The sequence below is a fragment of the Lagopus muta genome, chromosome 1 (genome assembly GCF_023343835.1).
Source record: "Lagopus muta isolate bLagMut1 chromosome 1, bLagMut1 primary, whole genome shotgun sequence".
NCBI lineage: Eukaryota > Metazoa > Chordata > Aves > Galliformes > Phasianidae > Lagopus > Lagopus muta.
In genome coordinates, this window is record NC_064433.1 from 13,427,926 (window position 1) to 13,444,017 (window position 16,092).

Sequence of the window (16,092 nt, forward strand, 5' to 3'; positions counted from 1 at the left end):
CGCGGTTCGCTGCGGAGGCGCAGCCGAGGCACGAGTGGGGGAGGGGAAGAGGAGGGGAAGGAGAAAAAAAAAAAAAAAAAATTACACAAAAAAACCGACGACCAAACCCACCGAGCCGCCGGCCGCCATTTCGCGCAACAACAGGCAGAACCCGAGCGAGCAGCCCCGGCCAAGCACCCTGAGGAGAGAGAGAAAGAGAGAAACAAGAGACACACGCACAGAAGAGTTAGACAGGAAAAAATACCCATAGACTCCGCCATGTCACAAGACGTTTAATCGCCCCCCTCCTCCCTCAGGCTCACTGCCCCGCCACAGCCGCCTCCGCTGCGTCCGAGCGGATCCCTTCACCTCAGCTCCCTCCTGCTGCAGAGCACCCGTTAGAGCCCCAAGCTCTGCCCGAGGGGCGGGGGGACGCTTAGGCTACGGCGCGGCCGCTAGCGGCTTCTCCGGTCACCCGCGTGTGGCGGCTCCATCGAGGCAGGGCAGCGGCTGCCAGCTCCGCTTTTATCCGGTGCCCCGCGTTTGCGCACTGAAGGAGGCTCGCTCAGCCCCTGGTGGGCGTCGAATGAAACCCCAGCCGCCGCCTCCCCTCCCTCACTGCGCCGGAGGGGCTGAGGCCGGGCAGAGCGGGGAGGGGACGTGGCGGGGGGAGCGGCGGAGCCGAGCTGCCCGCCCGGTCCGCACAAAGCCGAACGTTCCCCCCGCGCCGCTTCCCGAAGGAGAACGGGGATCGGCGCTGAGGGGAAGGAGCACCGTTCCCGAACGCTCTGAGGAAAAGAGCGTTGTCGCCCCAGCCCCCGGCAGTCGCTCAGAGCCCCGCACCGCCGTGACGCGGGCCCGCTCAAATCTCCCACTGCCCCCCCCCCCCCCCCCCCCCCGCTCCTCCGTGCGGCTCTTCGTGCGCTCCGCTTCGTGAGGAAAATTTACCCCTCTCTTTGAGATTAGCGACGAGCCGACGTAGCTGAGCGCGATGCCGGCCGCCAGCAGGACGCCGGGGTGGGTGCCCCAGAGAACCAGCCTCTGAGTCAATCCTCCCGCCGGCGTTCGGGGCCGCGCGCCGGACCCCTCTCGCCGTTCCTCCCCCGCCCCGCGCGCCCCCATCAGCCCCCAGCGGCTCCCTGGCCCCCGCCGTTCTCTGTTAAGGCGCAAAGAGCTTTTGTAAAATGGACACTGAGCGCTCGGCGGGTGCAGCCCGCGCTCCAGCCCACAAGCAAAATGGCGGCTGTTTGGCTTCGCCTTGGTAACCCTGCCCCTGCCAGGCGGGGCGGGTGAGCCCCGTGCAGGGGGAGGGAGGGGAGAGCGGACGCCATTTTCCCAGAGAGAGGCAGTGACATAGAAGGGAGCGTAGGAGGCTGAAAGGAGGGAGACACGGGAGCAGGGGCGGCAGCGGGGTTTGTACACAGGTCCCGAGGCAGAGGCGCTTCTCAGCCGGACCCCGCCGGGCGCTGCGCACTCAGCTGGTGCCGGGGGAGGTGGGATCTCCCCGTTCTTTTCTTTCTTTTAGCAGAGTGCTGGGGGTCGGTCCTGCCCAGGGCAGGGCTCTCCGCAGTAGGGCGGCTGCAGCGGGCTGGGATAGGAGGGGGCCCGGCTGAGGTGTGCTGCTGTGGGCCTGTCACCATTCCAGGTGAGTCCGTGCTCGTTGCCACCGCGTTCTGCCGGGTGCTGGGGGAGGGGGCTGGGAGCAGGGGGTGAACGCCGTAGGACGGCTCTCTGCCCCACTGACTGGGGCTGCCTGCCCCTGGAACGGGTTTGGATTCTGCCGGAGTTGCCTTGCGTTCGTTTTTCCTTTTGTGGGCTTTGGCTAAAAAATGGCAGACTGTCGCTATAGCTTGTGAATATGGCGGGTTACTGTAGCTGGAGGAGCTGAGGGGAATTTTTTGGCAGTTCTGCCAGATTTATACATTATGTCTGGAGAAAGAGCCGGGAGAGGCTGTTAGGTGAAAACAGACCTTCCTCAGGCGGGTGGGTTTTAAGAAGGGGTTTGAGTGTTATTGGGACTGCGTATCGAGTTGTATGAAGCTCAGGGAGATCTCTTCCTCCATCCTGTATGTTTGTGCTTTGTGACACTAAAATGGTCGTTGTAGGCCTAATCTCCCTGCCTTCCCCACCCCCGCCTCCCCTCTGCCCCCCGCTCCTATCTCTGCTCCTGGGTAACCTGGTGCAGGGAAGCTGTCCTCAGGAGTTTCTGTGCCAATTTAATAGGGATCGTTCTCCCCACCCCCTTTCTCGGGGTTGTGAGTAGTGATATTGGCGCATCCCTTTCTTGCTTCAGTGCCTGTAGCCAGCGTTCGCCTTGCTAGGCTGGCGGATTTTAGTCATAAGGAAATAAATACTGGTGGAGCAGCCCCTGTCGCTGCAGACATAGGGGAGGGGAAACAAACGGTTCACTGTACGGTTCTAAATAGGGTAGAGAAACATAATATAGTCTGATTACAAGGGTCCTGTATTCCCCCTATACTCGGCCATTAGGGACGCGCGGTGGCCAGGAGTCAGGAGGTCCCTAACATGGTGCACACCGTGTCGCTGAGGGCAGGGGCTCAGTGCTGCAGCTAGGTTCAGGAATGTGTTAGTGTGTTTATTTACAGTATATTGAAGGAATAATAATGAAACGTTGCAGTTATTGAGGGCTTTGCTTGGAGAAAAGAGAGATTTATCCACAGCCGTAGTTGTAAAGCGTAATTAATTGATTGCAATGGCCATACTTTTAAAGTTACTTTTCAAAAAATGTGGAGTAAATTTTTTAATTTCCCTCTTTTGTCCTTTAGAGATTCTAAAAATGGCGGCCTCAGGCTGATGTTGTGGTAATCTAATCAGCTTGGGTCCTCCACACCCCATGCAGCGCGTTTGTCTGCAGCGTATTACAGCCTTATTCTGTTAAAATGAAAAGACCGTTCTCTTCAAATAACACACAAAACATCTCCTGACTTTGCTGCAATTTAAAAATGCTGTGTTCCAGCTGATTAATTTTATTGGTTATGTGTGTGAAAGGCAAGTGAACGAGACCACTCTTGTCAGGGAAGCGGGGGGTGGAAAGAGGCAGGAGTGCTTCTCTGAGGGGTGTGTATGGGTTGCTGGAAGGTGGTACGTCTGCCGGTGTAGTAATTTGGAAAAGCTCCTGCCTTTGCAATAGGCACAGTGTGTCTGCCCATCCTCTTACCAACCTAAAAGCAGTAATATTTTTCAACCTAAGGAAATTCAGATCTCTAATTCAGTCAGCCAAATTCTGGGTGGAATCACATTTGTGAAGTCATGTTCACCTTCCAGGAAATACCTTTGCTGGACGTTGGGGTGGTAATCCCCTGCCTTCATGGTTTGGGAATGCTGAAAGAACTTAATGCTTGGGGAAATAATGCATGCAGGATTAGAACCTGTTACTCTGTTAAAGGCGTAGAATTTCTCCTGGTACCATGCAATCTTAGTGTTAGGCTTTTTCTTTAATTTGTGTATTCCTACATAAAACATATGTATGATAAGACACATACATTTGTATTGTACTGAGTGAAAGTGCAATTCCTAACCTCTAATTTTTTTCCAAAATGAAATATGAACCTTTTAGTATCACCACTATAAATATGTTTGGGTGGGGGGAAGGGAAGTCACAAGGATTTGGTGGTTGGTATAGTGTGCTTTGATACAAACTATAAAGACTGCATACTGTATGTTCAACCAGCAGCAACAAAAAAGAAATTCACGTTTGTCGTTTTTGTCTTTAATATTGTCCTCGGTTTGAAGAGATGTGAGTTTGTATTCCAGTATAGCTTTAGAAGCTTCTGGATTGAAACAATCAAAAGTGAAGTACTGAAATGGCAAAACTGTCTTCGGTCTCTGAAGGATTTTAATTTAGATACTGCTCGTATATGTCACAGCACAGATGTGTGGTTTAAGGTACACCTGAGGTTGAACGTTCAGATGGGAAGACTTTCGGTGTTGTTAACACTTGTTTTTTGTATGCTTTGAGGCCAAAAGCTGTGTGATTTCAACCACCAAGTGAGGCGTTAATGGGCCAACAATGCATGCTCCCAATGATACCTTCCTCATATTATACAAATTCTATTTATTTATTTATGTTAAATCACATCTTACTCTCTGCTTATTAGAAAGGACCCTGATACGGTGCTGAAGAGTTGTAGGTATGAGCCTCTTGAAAAAGACGTTTGCCTTTTTTATTTCCTCTTTCGAGGTGTTTTCTTGATTACTTTTTTTAACATCACAACGTGGAGGGCTGCACCGCTCTATTTCATGGCCTCAGTCATGTTCTCGGGCAGATGTCCAATTCCAGATTAACATTAAAAGAAACAATTCTGTACAGTTTACAGAAAGTAGTGTTGGGGGGAAAAATGAAATTCAGAAATTGGAATACCCAAGTACAATTGCTAGGGATTGCAGTTTTTATGCATTAAGGCCTTTTTGGGGATTTGGTCGTTCCAGCTTTCCTGTATATGTTATAGTGAGTCACTTTGTCTTTCTGACTCAGTTTCTCCATTTGTAAAACTATCTGTGATCTGAAAACAGACCTGTTTAAGGAGACATTAGAAAGGAAATTCCAGCTTTATTTTGGAACTTCATTGATGTTGATTTGTTCAAGTATGTATCGGTCAAAAATATTTTCCCGGTGCCAACTAACAAAAGTTCTGGAGAGAAAGCTTGCAACCTGAATTTTTTAAGGGATTTCTAATTCACAGACATTTTGTTACAATTGCGATTTTAATGTGTTAAAATAATACAGAGGTCACACAAGTGGTTTTACAACTGTCTTTGGGTTTTTCCTATCTGCAGGAAGAATCTGCTCAACTGTCATAGTTGTTGTATGCATTTGGGGTAAGCTGTTGGCCATCTCAGAAGCTTCAAAGAGGAAAAAACGCTGCCTTTTGAAGCTGTGCTTAGGGGAAGTTTCTTTTAGTACAGAAATTCAGGTTACTGTTTGGAGTTCCATTACCTCAAATCTCTGGTTAGGTTTCAGTGCACACAACTGGATTAATAATTCTGCTGAAGTGCAGTGATGGGCGTCGTGCCGGATGGAGGCTGTGCACTTGGAAGGCTGATCCCGGTTTGATTTAAGAACAATCTTAATTTTAGTAAGAGTGCTTGTGGGATTTAGTTGAGGAATGATGTATGTAGTCATGGAATCGTGCCGTTGCTCTGAACAGAGGGATATAAAATTCTGCCATTTTCACATAAAAATCAAACAAAATTGAGTAGAGTGATGTGGATATCAAAGAAAAGCCGATTCAGAGTTCCGGATGATCCTAAGCAAGTCCAGCTATGCTGCTGGTCTTGTGACTTCCATACAAACAGTCAGTTGTGAATTCCTCGCAAAGGCAAATTTTGTTGGACAGTGTTTCTGGAGCAGGTACTGTGTTCAGATGTTTCCACTGTGCAAACAGTAGTTTTGATTTATTGCTAAGAATGAAATGTAGCTTTTTTTTTTTTTTTTAACTGAGATACCTTACTTGCTTCAGCAGATGTAGAATGTGGATTAAGGAAGGAAAGAAAAACACTTTTTGTTCCTTATTCTTTTAAGTTCTGGATTATTTGCAGCGTCAATTATAAATAAGAGCTTTTTAAGGGTGAACGGTGAATGTTTCATGCAGTCATCTGCTTATTAGAAGAACTTTACCCTTAAAAGTTGACCTAATCTCTTTCAGGATCCAAAATTCTGCTCGTGACCTACAAAAAAAGCCTGCTATAATCAAGTTCAAAGACAAAACGGTTGTTACCTTTAAGGCATAACAAAGAGCTTATTTAAAAGAAGCTTTGTCAAGGTTTCATGTATTTGCTAGCAGATACTGAGATTATTTTTCTTTCCTTTTGCAAATCTTAATGTGTTAATGAAACTGGCAAGATTTTAAACTCTGCAGGTTGTTAGAAGACTTTAATAATTGAGGCTGCCTGTAAGCCTTTGAAGAGAGTTTTGTTGTACAAGATGTATTTTTTAACATCTGACTTAAATGCTTTATCTGTTAATTTTTTAAATAAATTAGAATATTTGTAGGACCTGTGTTGAATTGGTGTCCACTGAAGTTGTTTGCTTCAAAAGCACAAATGAAAAATAATGGCAGTGGCATGCAGATTGCATCCTGTGCAAGTGAAATGTTCTAGTTTTGCATATTTTATTGAAGGAATGCTCTCCTTTCATGTGATAGCTTACACACAGCTTAGATTAACACGCAGTGTTGTAAAACTTACATGAGGCTTGCAGGGGACCAGCAGTTTGGCAAATTAGGCCTAGGGTGGAACACCAAAGTAAGAGAGATTCTAGTTTTAGGTTAACAGCTTTTGGAAGATGTACGGATTGAAATGTAACATTTCAGGTGCAGATAAGATTTTTAAGAAGTTTGTTCTCATCTGTAGTTGCATTCTGTGTGTTGTGTTATGGCACCATAATGTAGGTAATCATTCACTTTGGTGTCTTTATCTTAGAAAGAAATACTGCCAGGTTCAAAGAAGGTATTACATGAGTAGATTTTAATGACGTTGTTGTAATTTAGATTGCAGCTTTAACAGAAGGGCCTCTATAGGCGCTTGTGCACTGTTGATTTTTCATGAATAGGTGATATGGAAAATGGTTAAATGACCATCCCATATTTCCAGAATGAGAATTGAGGGCATATATGGGATGTAGGTTTGGCTCGTTTAACTGGAGGAGTTCTGAATATTTAAATTGATTCAGTGTTCATTATTTCTTAACTGTTCTAATTGGACTGTGTCTGTAGATAGGTCGTTGGGTTTTTTTCCCCTTTCACAGAGGGTGATGCTCTTATTTTGCCTTGAGTAGACAAAGGAGCAAACTCCTAATTAGTATGGTTATAATGGGACTGTGTTTCAGTATCACAAGACAGCTGATATTCCAAGTCTAGACAGTTAATCCTGTCTTAACTGTTGGTTTGAAGAAACTTTTTTGAATGAAGTATGGTTGGGGTATTACTACTGAAACTGAAGGTGAAGGGTTGAGAATTATAACAGTTTATTTAAAGTTTTCTTGGGGAAGGTATGGTGAGATTACACCTCATTCCCTTTCTGAAGGTGTGGTAGAACTGTGAAGCAATTACTACTAACTCTATACATAATTGATTTAAAAATGAGAATGGCTTTCTTCTTGTCCATGAAGATAAGTTGCTCCTTCAGATGTCTCATCAAAGCAGTGAGTTTGGGTTGGTTGGGTTTTTTTTTTTGTTTGTTTTTTAATGGAGTAGGAAGGCTTGATGGGAATCTTAATATTCATTATCAAAAATGGTGTTACTCTCATTGATTAAAGATGAAAACATACAAAGCATTCAGACATCTGTTCAGTGCTCTCTCCTTATTTCCAGTCACTTACATTCTCTTCCCTGGGAACAATAAAAGAAGCTCTGCATCTTTTTTTCCTCTGTGTGGCAGTAGTATTCAGAGGTGAAAGCTGTATTTTGTGCTTCTATTGCTGAACAGAATCTCTTTGCTGTGTTTATTCCAAGATTGTGCATTTCTTATCTTTGTTGCTGCAATTAAAATACACACTGAGCTCTTACTTGAAAGCACAAATGTATGATGGTACGAATGTGGAATCTCTAAGTTTCTTCTATCAGTCAGTATACTTTTGCAGGGTGATTGCAATTGAAAATAAAGTGGGTTTTATTCATTTTTTATGTCAGACTCTGGTGTTTTTTGTGGCTGTCCTTGAACATGGTGTAGTCATCTTTTTTCCCCCTGTCTGTTCCCTTGCTTTCTCCCTCCCAAAACCTCAGTAAAGAACATCAAAATATCTCCAGGTTGTTGCCAAGAAATACAGTCCAGATTGACTTGCGATTAAAATTGTGTAAAAAGGATTTTCTATCTGCTGGAAAGAATTAAGGTTTGTTTGGAAGATTGCTGTGCTGCTTTGCCTGGCCTGTGCTTAGGTTTCTGTGTGTAACTGCAGCAGGCAGTTGAATGTCTACAAACTATTTGCAGAATTAAAAGTGGAAGCCCTGTTGTGCTGTTCATGTGAGTCAAATGTCACTGATAAGACAGGAGAACTGTTTTTTGTTGTTCTTCTTGTAATCTATCTCAGTGAAAACAAAACAGTAATTAGTTTGGTTGAAAAGTCAGACTTTGAATCAAACTGTTAACAATTTACTTACTGTATAGTAGATACCTAATTACAGTAGGCCTCCAAATCTTACTATCCAGCACAGAAATGTGAGTTATTTTATTTGATATTGTGAAGTCAGCAAAATGCTGAGATTAAGCTGCTGTTATGTGTATGTATTTGTAGCCTCACCTTCCCTCTCCCTCCAGAAGCCTGACTTCCTTTAAGTGAGAAATTGTGGCCCTTGGAGTTCAGTCCTCCAGTGGCTGAGCTGCCGTTATCTGTATGGTTACGTTTAGTTATCTCTCACACTTACACTGCCTACAGACTTTGCGTATGGAAAACTGGCTGTATGTACTTGCAGAAACGTTTTATACTTGGAAATGATGAAGAATAACTTCTGGGAACAGATTTGAATTTTATTTTTTTTCTTAAGGAATCCCTGTAAGTTTAAAAAAAAAAAAAAGCCTGTGTATTTAATCAACAGTTATTTTTCATTAGATGGAGAAAAGTGCTTGCAAGGAGGCAGCTGATGCAGTAATGACTTAAACCCAAGATATTTTAGCAGGGAAATTGATTTGTTAGTTTTCTTAATATTTGAATTTTATATCTTGTGATACAGTACAACACATGAATGTTACATAGCTGAAATTAGTGTATGGTTCTCAAAGCAGAATCACAGAATCACAGAATCACAGAATTGTAGGGGTTGGAAGGGACCTCCAGAGATCATCGAGTCCAACCCCCCTGCCAAAGCAGGTTCCCTACACCAGGTAGCACAGGTAGGCATCCAGGCAGGTCTTGAACGTCTCCAGAGAAGGAGACTCCACCACCTCCCTGGGCAGCCTGTTCCAGTGCTCCGTCACCTCACTGTAAAGAAGTTCTTGCGCATGTTTGTGCAGAACTTCCTATGCTCCAGTTTCTGGCCATTTCCCCTTGTCCTGTCTCCACTCACCACTGAAAAGAGTCCGGCCTCGCCATTCTGCCCCCCACACCTTAGATATTTATAGACCTGGATCAGGTCCCCTCTCAGTCTCCTTTTCTCAAGGCTGAACAGACCCAGTTCACTCAGCCTTTCCTCATAGCAGAGATGCTCCAGGCCCTTCACCATCTTCGTGGCCCTAAAAAAAAGCAGTAAACAATATTGTTGTCAAGAAGTAGTCTTTTCTCTTAAGCTCCTTCATACACTGCACTTGTATATTTTAATGTCTTGATTCTCCCCTTCAAATAATTAGTGCTCAGGTGGGTGGGCCTTTTGTGCCTGGTTTGCTTTAAGAAGTATGGCAAGTCTATAGTGAGCATAAGTAGGCAAACTGGAGGATTGGCAGCTAATTTTTAATTTGGGGCATTGGTTTTCTGTAAATGTAAGAACAAATCTACAAGCGTGCTCTTTTCTGTATGCCTCTGCTTGCAATTGCTTTGGTAGATTTCAGTAAATTAGTTCTTATTCTTTCTGTAACTGCATTTGCCTTTGTCTCCCCTCTACCACTCATTCTTTTTCTCTTCCTAGTCCCATATTTTGTTTAACTTCCACTGAGAGACGAAAAGGAGGAGTGAAGAGAGAGAAGAGGTAAGGGGAAGTCTTACATGTGTTTTAATGGTCCGGCATAAGTACCATCACTTTTTAAGAATATGTGAGAGCAGTGCTCCTGGATGGGATGGTAAAGGGGGGGGAGAGCCTGGAACGCTTGGAAACTGGCTTGTTGTATAGCAGAAGCTTTGGCTGACAGACTGCTTTTGGACTTGTGCTGAGTTCATGAAGTACAGCCTTATATCCACTGATTAGGGTTGAGGTAATGCAAGTAATGATGTGCGTACTGGAGAATTGATACTTCAGTGGTGGAGACTCAAGTTTTTGTTACATGGAACTCGAATCCAGCGGAGGTGGCAGTTTTCTTTGTTTTATAACTCAAAATCAAGATTAGTTTATGAAGTTGGCTTGTCATTCTAAACAGGACTAAGGTCTTTGATTGTAAAGTTTTGCATTTGTTGTATCAGGATATTCTTAAGTATGCTTTGACTGTATTGGGGGCTGGATTAAAAGCAAAGTGGGATGAAGAGCAGCCTTACCCTGTAGTAGTTTGGCTGTAATAACCTTGATTCTTTAATAAATTGTTTTAATGATGACTAGCTTTAAAATACAATTTGATACACTTATTAACTTCTCACTGTTGAAACTCGATGAAAATCCTGAAGGGAATGGGATGGGACAGCTGTGAGCATTGTCCTGGGAGAGACGAGGCAGCATATTCAGCCATTCCTTGTTCTTTGTGCTGGCAACTGTCATTTGTATAACTCCAAACCAACCACAGAGATACTTTTTTGGGTGTTTTTTTTTTGTTTGTTTGTTTGTTTTTTGTTTTGTTTTGTTTTTTTTTTGCTACGTGACAACTTGTGAGAAGGAACTGAGGTGGACCTGACTGCTGACAATGTGTATGTCGGTGAGGCTGGCACAGGAGGGAATTGAGGGGCTTGTGGTAAGGCACATTATGATGAGGAAGATAAGGAGGAGGACATTGCTGTGAGATAGAGACAGCATGAGGTCTTGTGAGAATGCTTTAGTACAAACTACTAGTGCACGGGAAATCAGATTCTTCTAGAACAAATTGTTTCTTCTGTGTGGTATACAGGAGTTGTTCATTAATGGTACCCTATTGTTTATACTGAATCTGAGTGTGCAATATCTCACTGTTGGGTTTTTTTGTTTGTTTGTTTTTAACCTTCTCCCCTCTTTTGTCTCATTCTAAATTTGAAATAGACTGCTAACTTTTCTGTTAGGTTACCATAGAGAGCAGCAGCCAGCAATTGTCTGAATTTGAAGTCATAGTTGTTACTGAGCATGACTACTGACTACAGCTTCAGTGATGTAATGCCTGGGAGTTGGATATCCCTCCTAATCTCTTAGCAAAATCTGTACTATGGTGAAGCATGTTGGGGGGAAATGGAGAAGGAACTTCCTTGTAGGCAAGATTAGTCATTTTATTCATGTATTCTGCTTCTAGGTCTGGTTAAAGATGTGTTATCTTCTTGGAAGCGGTCAGCAATAAATAAATACTCGAATTCCTTTTATATGTTGTATTTAATCTGTGTATATAAATATGCTCCAGATTGCTATGTGTGTGTAGATGCATACGTATGTATATATGTACAAATGCTATAGTTAACTTTTGTTACATATTTGAATCACACCTAGCATATTCCATTAAAATGTCAGTTTGCTCAGAGCAGTGATAAAAAGTTGAAATTTAGTAAAACGTGGATTATTTTAATAAATTTTTCTTACTGTTTTGTGTTTTCCATGTAACACCCCATGCCTCCAATTAGCAAATGGATTTTTGAAAGATTACAGGCAGGGAAGCAGGTAGGGGTGCTCAAGTTTTTGAGCTGTTGGCTGCAGGACAGTTCAGGACGGAAGTTTTCCACACTGAATTTGTGGTCTGCGACACACTGCAATGATAGGTGCATTGTTACTTAGAAATTTCTCCTGTATAGGTTATGTTAAAACATAGTATATAGTGTACTGACATTTTTTAGGTACGTTCTTGTGGACTTCTTAGTGAGAAGGGTGGTTCCCATGACTGCAGGTTAAAATTGTTGGCCTGTAAATCTGAAGGCAGGCATGACAAGAACTGCTTTTGCTAATGATTGCAAAACATGTATGAGCATATGATGTAATTGGGCTTGAGGGGGGAGGAAGATGTTCAAATTGCATATTCAGTAAACTCGTAATAACTTATAGGAGACTTTTTAGAATGTTTATCCTCTAAATTTGCCTTTTTGCAGTACATTCAATAGGTTTGATTTTAAGGTACTTAACTGAGTTTCTGAGTGTTACATTGAGTACCAACATTTCAGGAATGTTTTTATCTATCTCCCCTTACAAAGAAAATATTTTTGAGGGGAAGGCAGGCACCAGCATACCATAGAGATTATTTTTCCTGATGTGGTAAGAAAATCAAACAATAGTATTTCTTGATCATCTCTCTGTTAACCTGAGATGTCTTCTGTAAACAAGTTACACCGATGTCAGCACAAGTCACTGGAGGCAGGAAAATAACACAGTCCTGTCGGTCTCTGTGTCTTGCTTACAAGAACCCCGTTGCTGTGAAACCCGTAGTTAGTTTCAGAGTGATCCTGTGTGACTGTGTGGAGCCCAGATGAACAGATAGGATGAATTTTCTCTTGGGAGCAGAAGCTGGAGTTGTTAGGTTTGATGCTGTATGAGTGTAGTTATTTTGCTTTTACATTCAAATTGACTTGAAGTTATAACCAGATCAGCATCGTCTGGTAGTTGAACTGAAAGGTCTGGCTTGACTCAAGACTACCATGCGTCTAGTCTATGTATTTTGTGTTTGAATTTTATCTGTAAACGCGATAACTCTTCTCTACCCTTCCTGCTGTTCCTTGGCCCGTAAGGGGTAGAAAATTGACTGTGCAGATAAGTAACTTCTTATCAGCAATTTTCATTTGTTCCAGTAAGCTCCAGTTTAATTCCCTCAGATCTGTACATGCCACTCAAAGAAGAGCCTTAATATGCGCACTGCGTGTATTCTGATACCTAAACCTTACTCCAGGAAATTGTTCATAATGTTTTGCCTGTAGTTAAAGGGTGTGGGACGATGAGTTTAGGTTAGAAAGTTATGATTTATTTTTTCCCCCCTAGTTATGTCTGTATTGTATGCAGACCTTGTGAAGATGCAGAGCAGACGAAATAGAGATGGTAATTTGTGTTAATCTTTGCAGTGGCATTCGATCAAGACTTTGAGGTAAATTTGTGTGCATCAATGTAAAATCTAAATTATTTGTCTTAAATTAGTGCTGCTTCCTCTCTCAAAATAGCCAGAGTTCTGATTAGATTTTTCATCCTTACAGTTCTGTCCTACATTTACAGATGCCCTGGTGGTAACGTAGACCCTGAAGTATTCTATGATGGAATCCCAAAGATGCCTAAAATATGTGACTACTTTTTTTTTTCCCCTTTGTTGACATTATTTGGCAGATGTTGACTGGTAGGGACAATTGGTAGGAAAATGTATCAAGGTTCTTCATGCATCCACTGAAGTCACACAAAATGTCCAACAGGAACAGGAAAAAAGGCCGTGTATTCATGTAATGCTGACTGATGTAGGAAGCTTGAACTGGTTTAGCAGCCAACTTCCTGAGGTTAGCGCAGTCTTTATATGGCAAATTCTCTGATCTTAAGCTAGAAAAAAATTATTATATCTTTAGTTTATAATTTCACTGATGTCCCTTTATTAATTCAAAAATAAATGTTGTATTGCAACACTCTTTCAATTCTACTAGGAAAGTTTATGGTTTTTTCCTACTTTATAAGTATTTTTCCTTGTTATCTATCGTGCTGTGAGAGATATGGAAACCCATTTATGGGGAAGAAAACACAAGCAATAGTGACATTGTGTTTAAAACAAGCAAAACTGAAAAACTAACTCTGATATAACAAATAGAATGCTAAAAGCAGGTTTCTTCCCCGTCCCTTCCTCCCCCATTTGGTTATCGTAGTTACCTGTTTGTGGTAAGTACGCGAGATTAGCTTGATACGCTTGCTGCTACCATCACCTCTTACCTTTAACTTCTCCTAGAAGTTTTACAGCTCTGCGCCTGAATGAGAGCTTTAGTGTGCTTGTCCATACGGTGTAGGTTCTAGCAGGCTTCTTAGTTATCTTATCAAGTCAGGTGAAATGTCATGCAGAAGTTGAGCTACTGAGTCGTAGAATGATAGAATGAATCATAGAATGGCTGGGGCTGGAGGGGCACCCTAAGGATCATCAAGTTCCAGCCCTCCTGCCACGGGCAGGGCCACCAACATCCAGATCTGGTATTAGACCAGGTTGTGCTGAGCTCCACCCAATTTGGCCTTGAGTACCTCCAGGGATGGCACATCCACAGCCTCTCTGGGCAGCCTGTTACAGTACCTCACCACACTCTCTGTGAAGAACTTCCCCCGACACCCCGTTTAAACCTTCCATCCTTGAGCTTGAAACCATTCCCCCTTGTCCTATCAGTACCTACCCAAGTAAAAAGTTGATTCCTCTCCTTTTTAAAAATCACCTTTTCAATACTGGAAGGCTTCCTTGAGTTCTCCTTGTAGCCTTCTCCAAGATGAACAAGCCCAGCTCCCTTGGCCTGTCTTCACAGAGGAGGTGGCCCTCCTCTGGATCCTGTCCAACAGCTCCATGTCTTTCCTGTACTGGGGGCTCCAGACCTGTTCACGGTACTCCAGATGGGGCCTCTTGAGGGCAGAGTAGAGATGGACAATCACCTCCTTGTCCCTCCTGGCCACCCCTCTTCTGATGGAGCCCAGGACACTGTTGGCCTTCTGAGCTGCAGGAGCACACTGCTGGCTCAAGTAGCTGATACCAGTATGAATTGTACCTTTCCAAGTACGGCAAGTATTGCCTGGTTTCCTTTGGCTTGAAAAATGTTTATATGATGTTGAAAGAGTTTACCTATAAAAATATATGGATGTATGAAATATGTTAAGAACAAAAACCAAAACAACAGCGCCTAAAATACAAAGCCTACATAGAAAACACCATGGAAGAAATTGTGTGGACTCTTTATGTTTAAAGGATGATTGATAGCTGGCTGATAGCCGATTGTGAAACTTTGTTGGTGTCATTGGAACAGTTTGGCTAGATTTCAAGTTCTTAATTTTCAAGTGCACTTTGTGAGGGTGATCTGTCAACTGCTTGTTTCCTGAAGCTATTCAGTGTAGCTTTTGGTGGTTCCCCAAGAAACAAATGAAAGGGGAAGGGGTGAGAAGACATGCTGATAAAGGAGGCCTGTAGTTCCCTTCAACCAACACCTGATCAGAACTGTGCTTTGTTTTGGGTATTTGAATCTTGTAGAATTAGGTCCAAAAATATTGGTGTAACTTTAGGAGATGACCCCTTTAACTTGTGACTGAAGAGTCAGACCCTCTGTTCTTGCGGTTGTGTTTTTTCTCTCCTCCTCCATGTACCAATGAAAACTATTTTCATCTTCTGTCACATAATTGATCTTAGAAGGACAAGCAGAAAGGAAACATGTGGTCTTCATTAAGCCACAGAATAATATTGTGTAAGTGCAATACCTCAGGGATAATGTGTAACTTATTTTCTGTTGTTTAATGCATAAATGATGTTCTTTGTATGAAGCCACACAGATGAAATAATCTGGAATGTATTGTGTTCTTACGCTTCCTCTGCTAGAGCACCATTCATTTAAAAATGCTGGTTCTGGCATCGTGAGCAAAATAAGTCGTGAGAAGCAGTGGTGAATTTTCAAGTATCTTTTATTTGATAAGGCAGTTAAGTCAGCAAAGTCATTTGTGCTCCCTAGGGAGAAGAATTGCTGTAGAAATTGTAAAGCACTGCGATTAAGTGAAAATGGAAAAGTGTGGGGTTTTTTTGCAAGAGGTGGACCGTGCACAAGTTAGATGTTTTAACCAGATTAAATAAAAACATTCATCTGTTTTATGATAGTCATATTAGTGGGGTAAGGCAAGCTGATTAGCTACAGCTAAATAAATGCAGAATTTTCTCAAATAGGGTGTTTTTCACGCAGTGAAGTTGTACTGATGTGGTAGTATTGAGGAAAATGGTGACCTGGAGAAATTACCAAGATTCTTTCAGTGATGCCAATAAAGTAAAAAGCACCTTCAGTAAAAAGCACCTATGTCAATTTCTTTAGATAGCCATGGGTGCCAGATTTCCAGGATTCTGGCAGAGTAAGGACTTGAAATAAATGCTGAAATTGAAAAGTGCTGTGTTACGATACCAGATAGTGTTTTATGATTTATTTAAAGTATTGAGCTTAACAGGATAAGCAGTGACTTTTAGGATGGGCAAGGAAAAATGACCATCCTGATGATTAGATTGTCTGTTCTGAACTGTCCAAATTTTGTAGTCCAGATATAATTTATGAAAAATGCTGGAAATATTTTAATGTCATGATAGTACTTCTCATTGTGACATGGCAGAACATAATTTTCCTTCATCTGAAATCTGTCATCAGTGTTGTTAATTGTTGGATAGTTTTTATGATTG

At 42.6% G+C, this 16,092-nt stretch overlaps 1 protein-coding gene across 3 annotated transcripts in view; it reads left to right on the top strand.

Moving 5' to 3' along the window:
* The first annotated feature begins 1,298 nt into the window (after positions 1-1,298).
* KMT2E (lysine methyltransferase 2E (inactive)) overlaps positions 1,299-16,092 on the top strand; it is a 53,731-nt gene continuing 38,937 nt past the window's right edge. Inside the window, exons 1-3 of one of the 3 annotated variants that reach the window (XM_048942450.1) lie at positions 1,316-1,391; positions 1,505-1,624; positions 9,555-9,614. The gene's annotated coding sequence lies outside the window, so the exon portion shown is untranslated. Of the gene's footprint in view, positions 1,625-9,554; positions 9,615-16,092 lie in introns of all 3 variants that reach the window. The other 2 variants (XM_048942434.1, XM_048942441.1) reach the window with 2 other exon arrangements.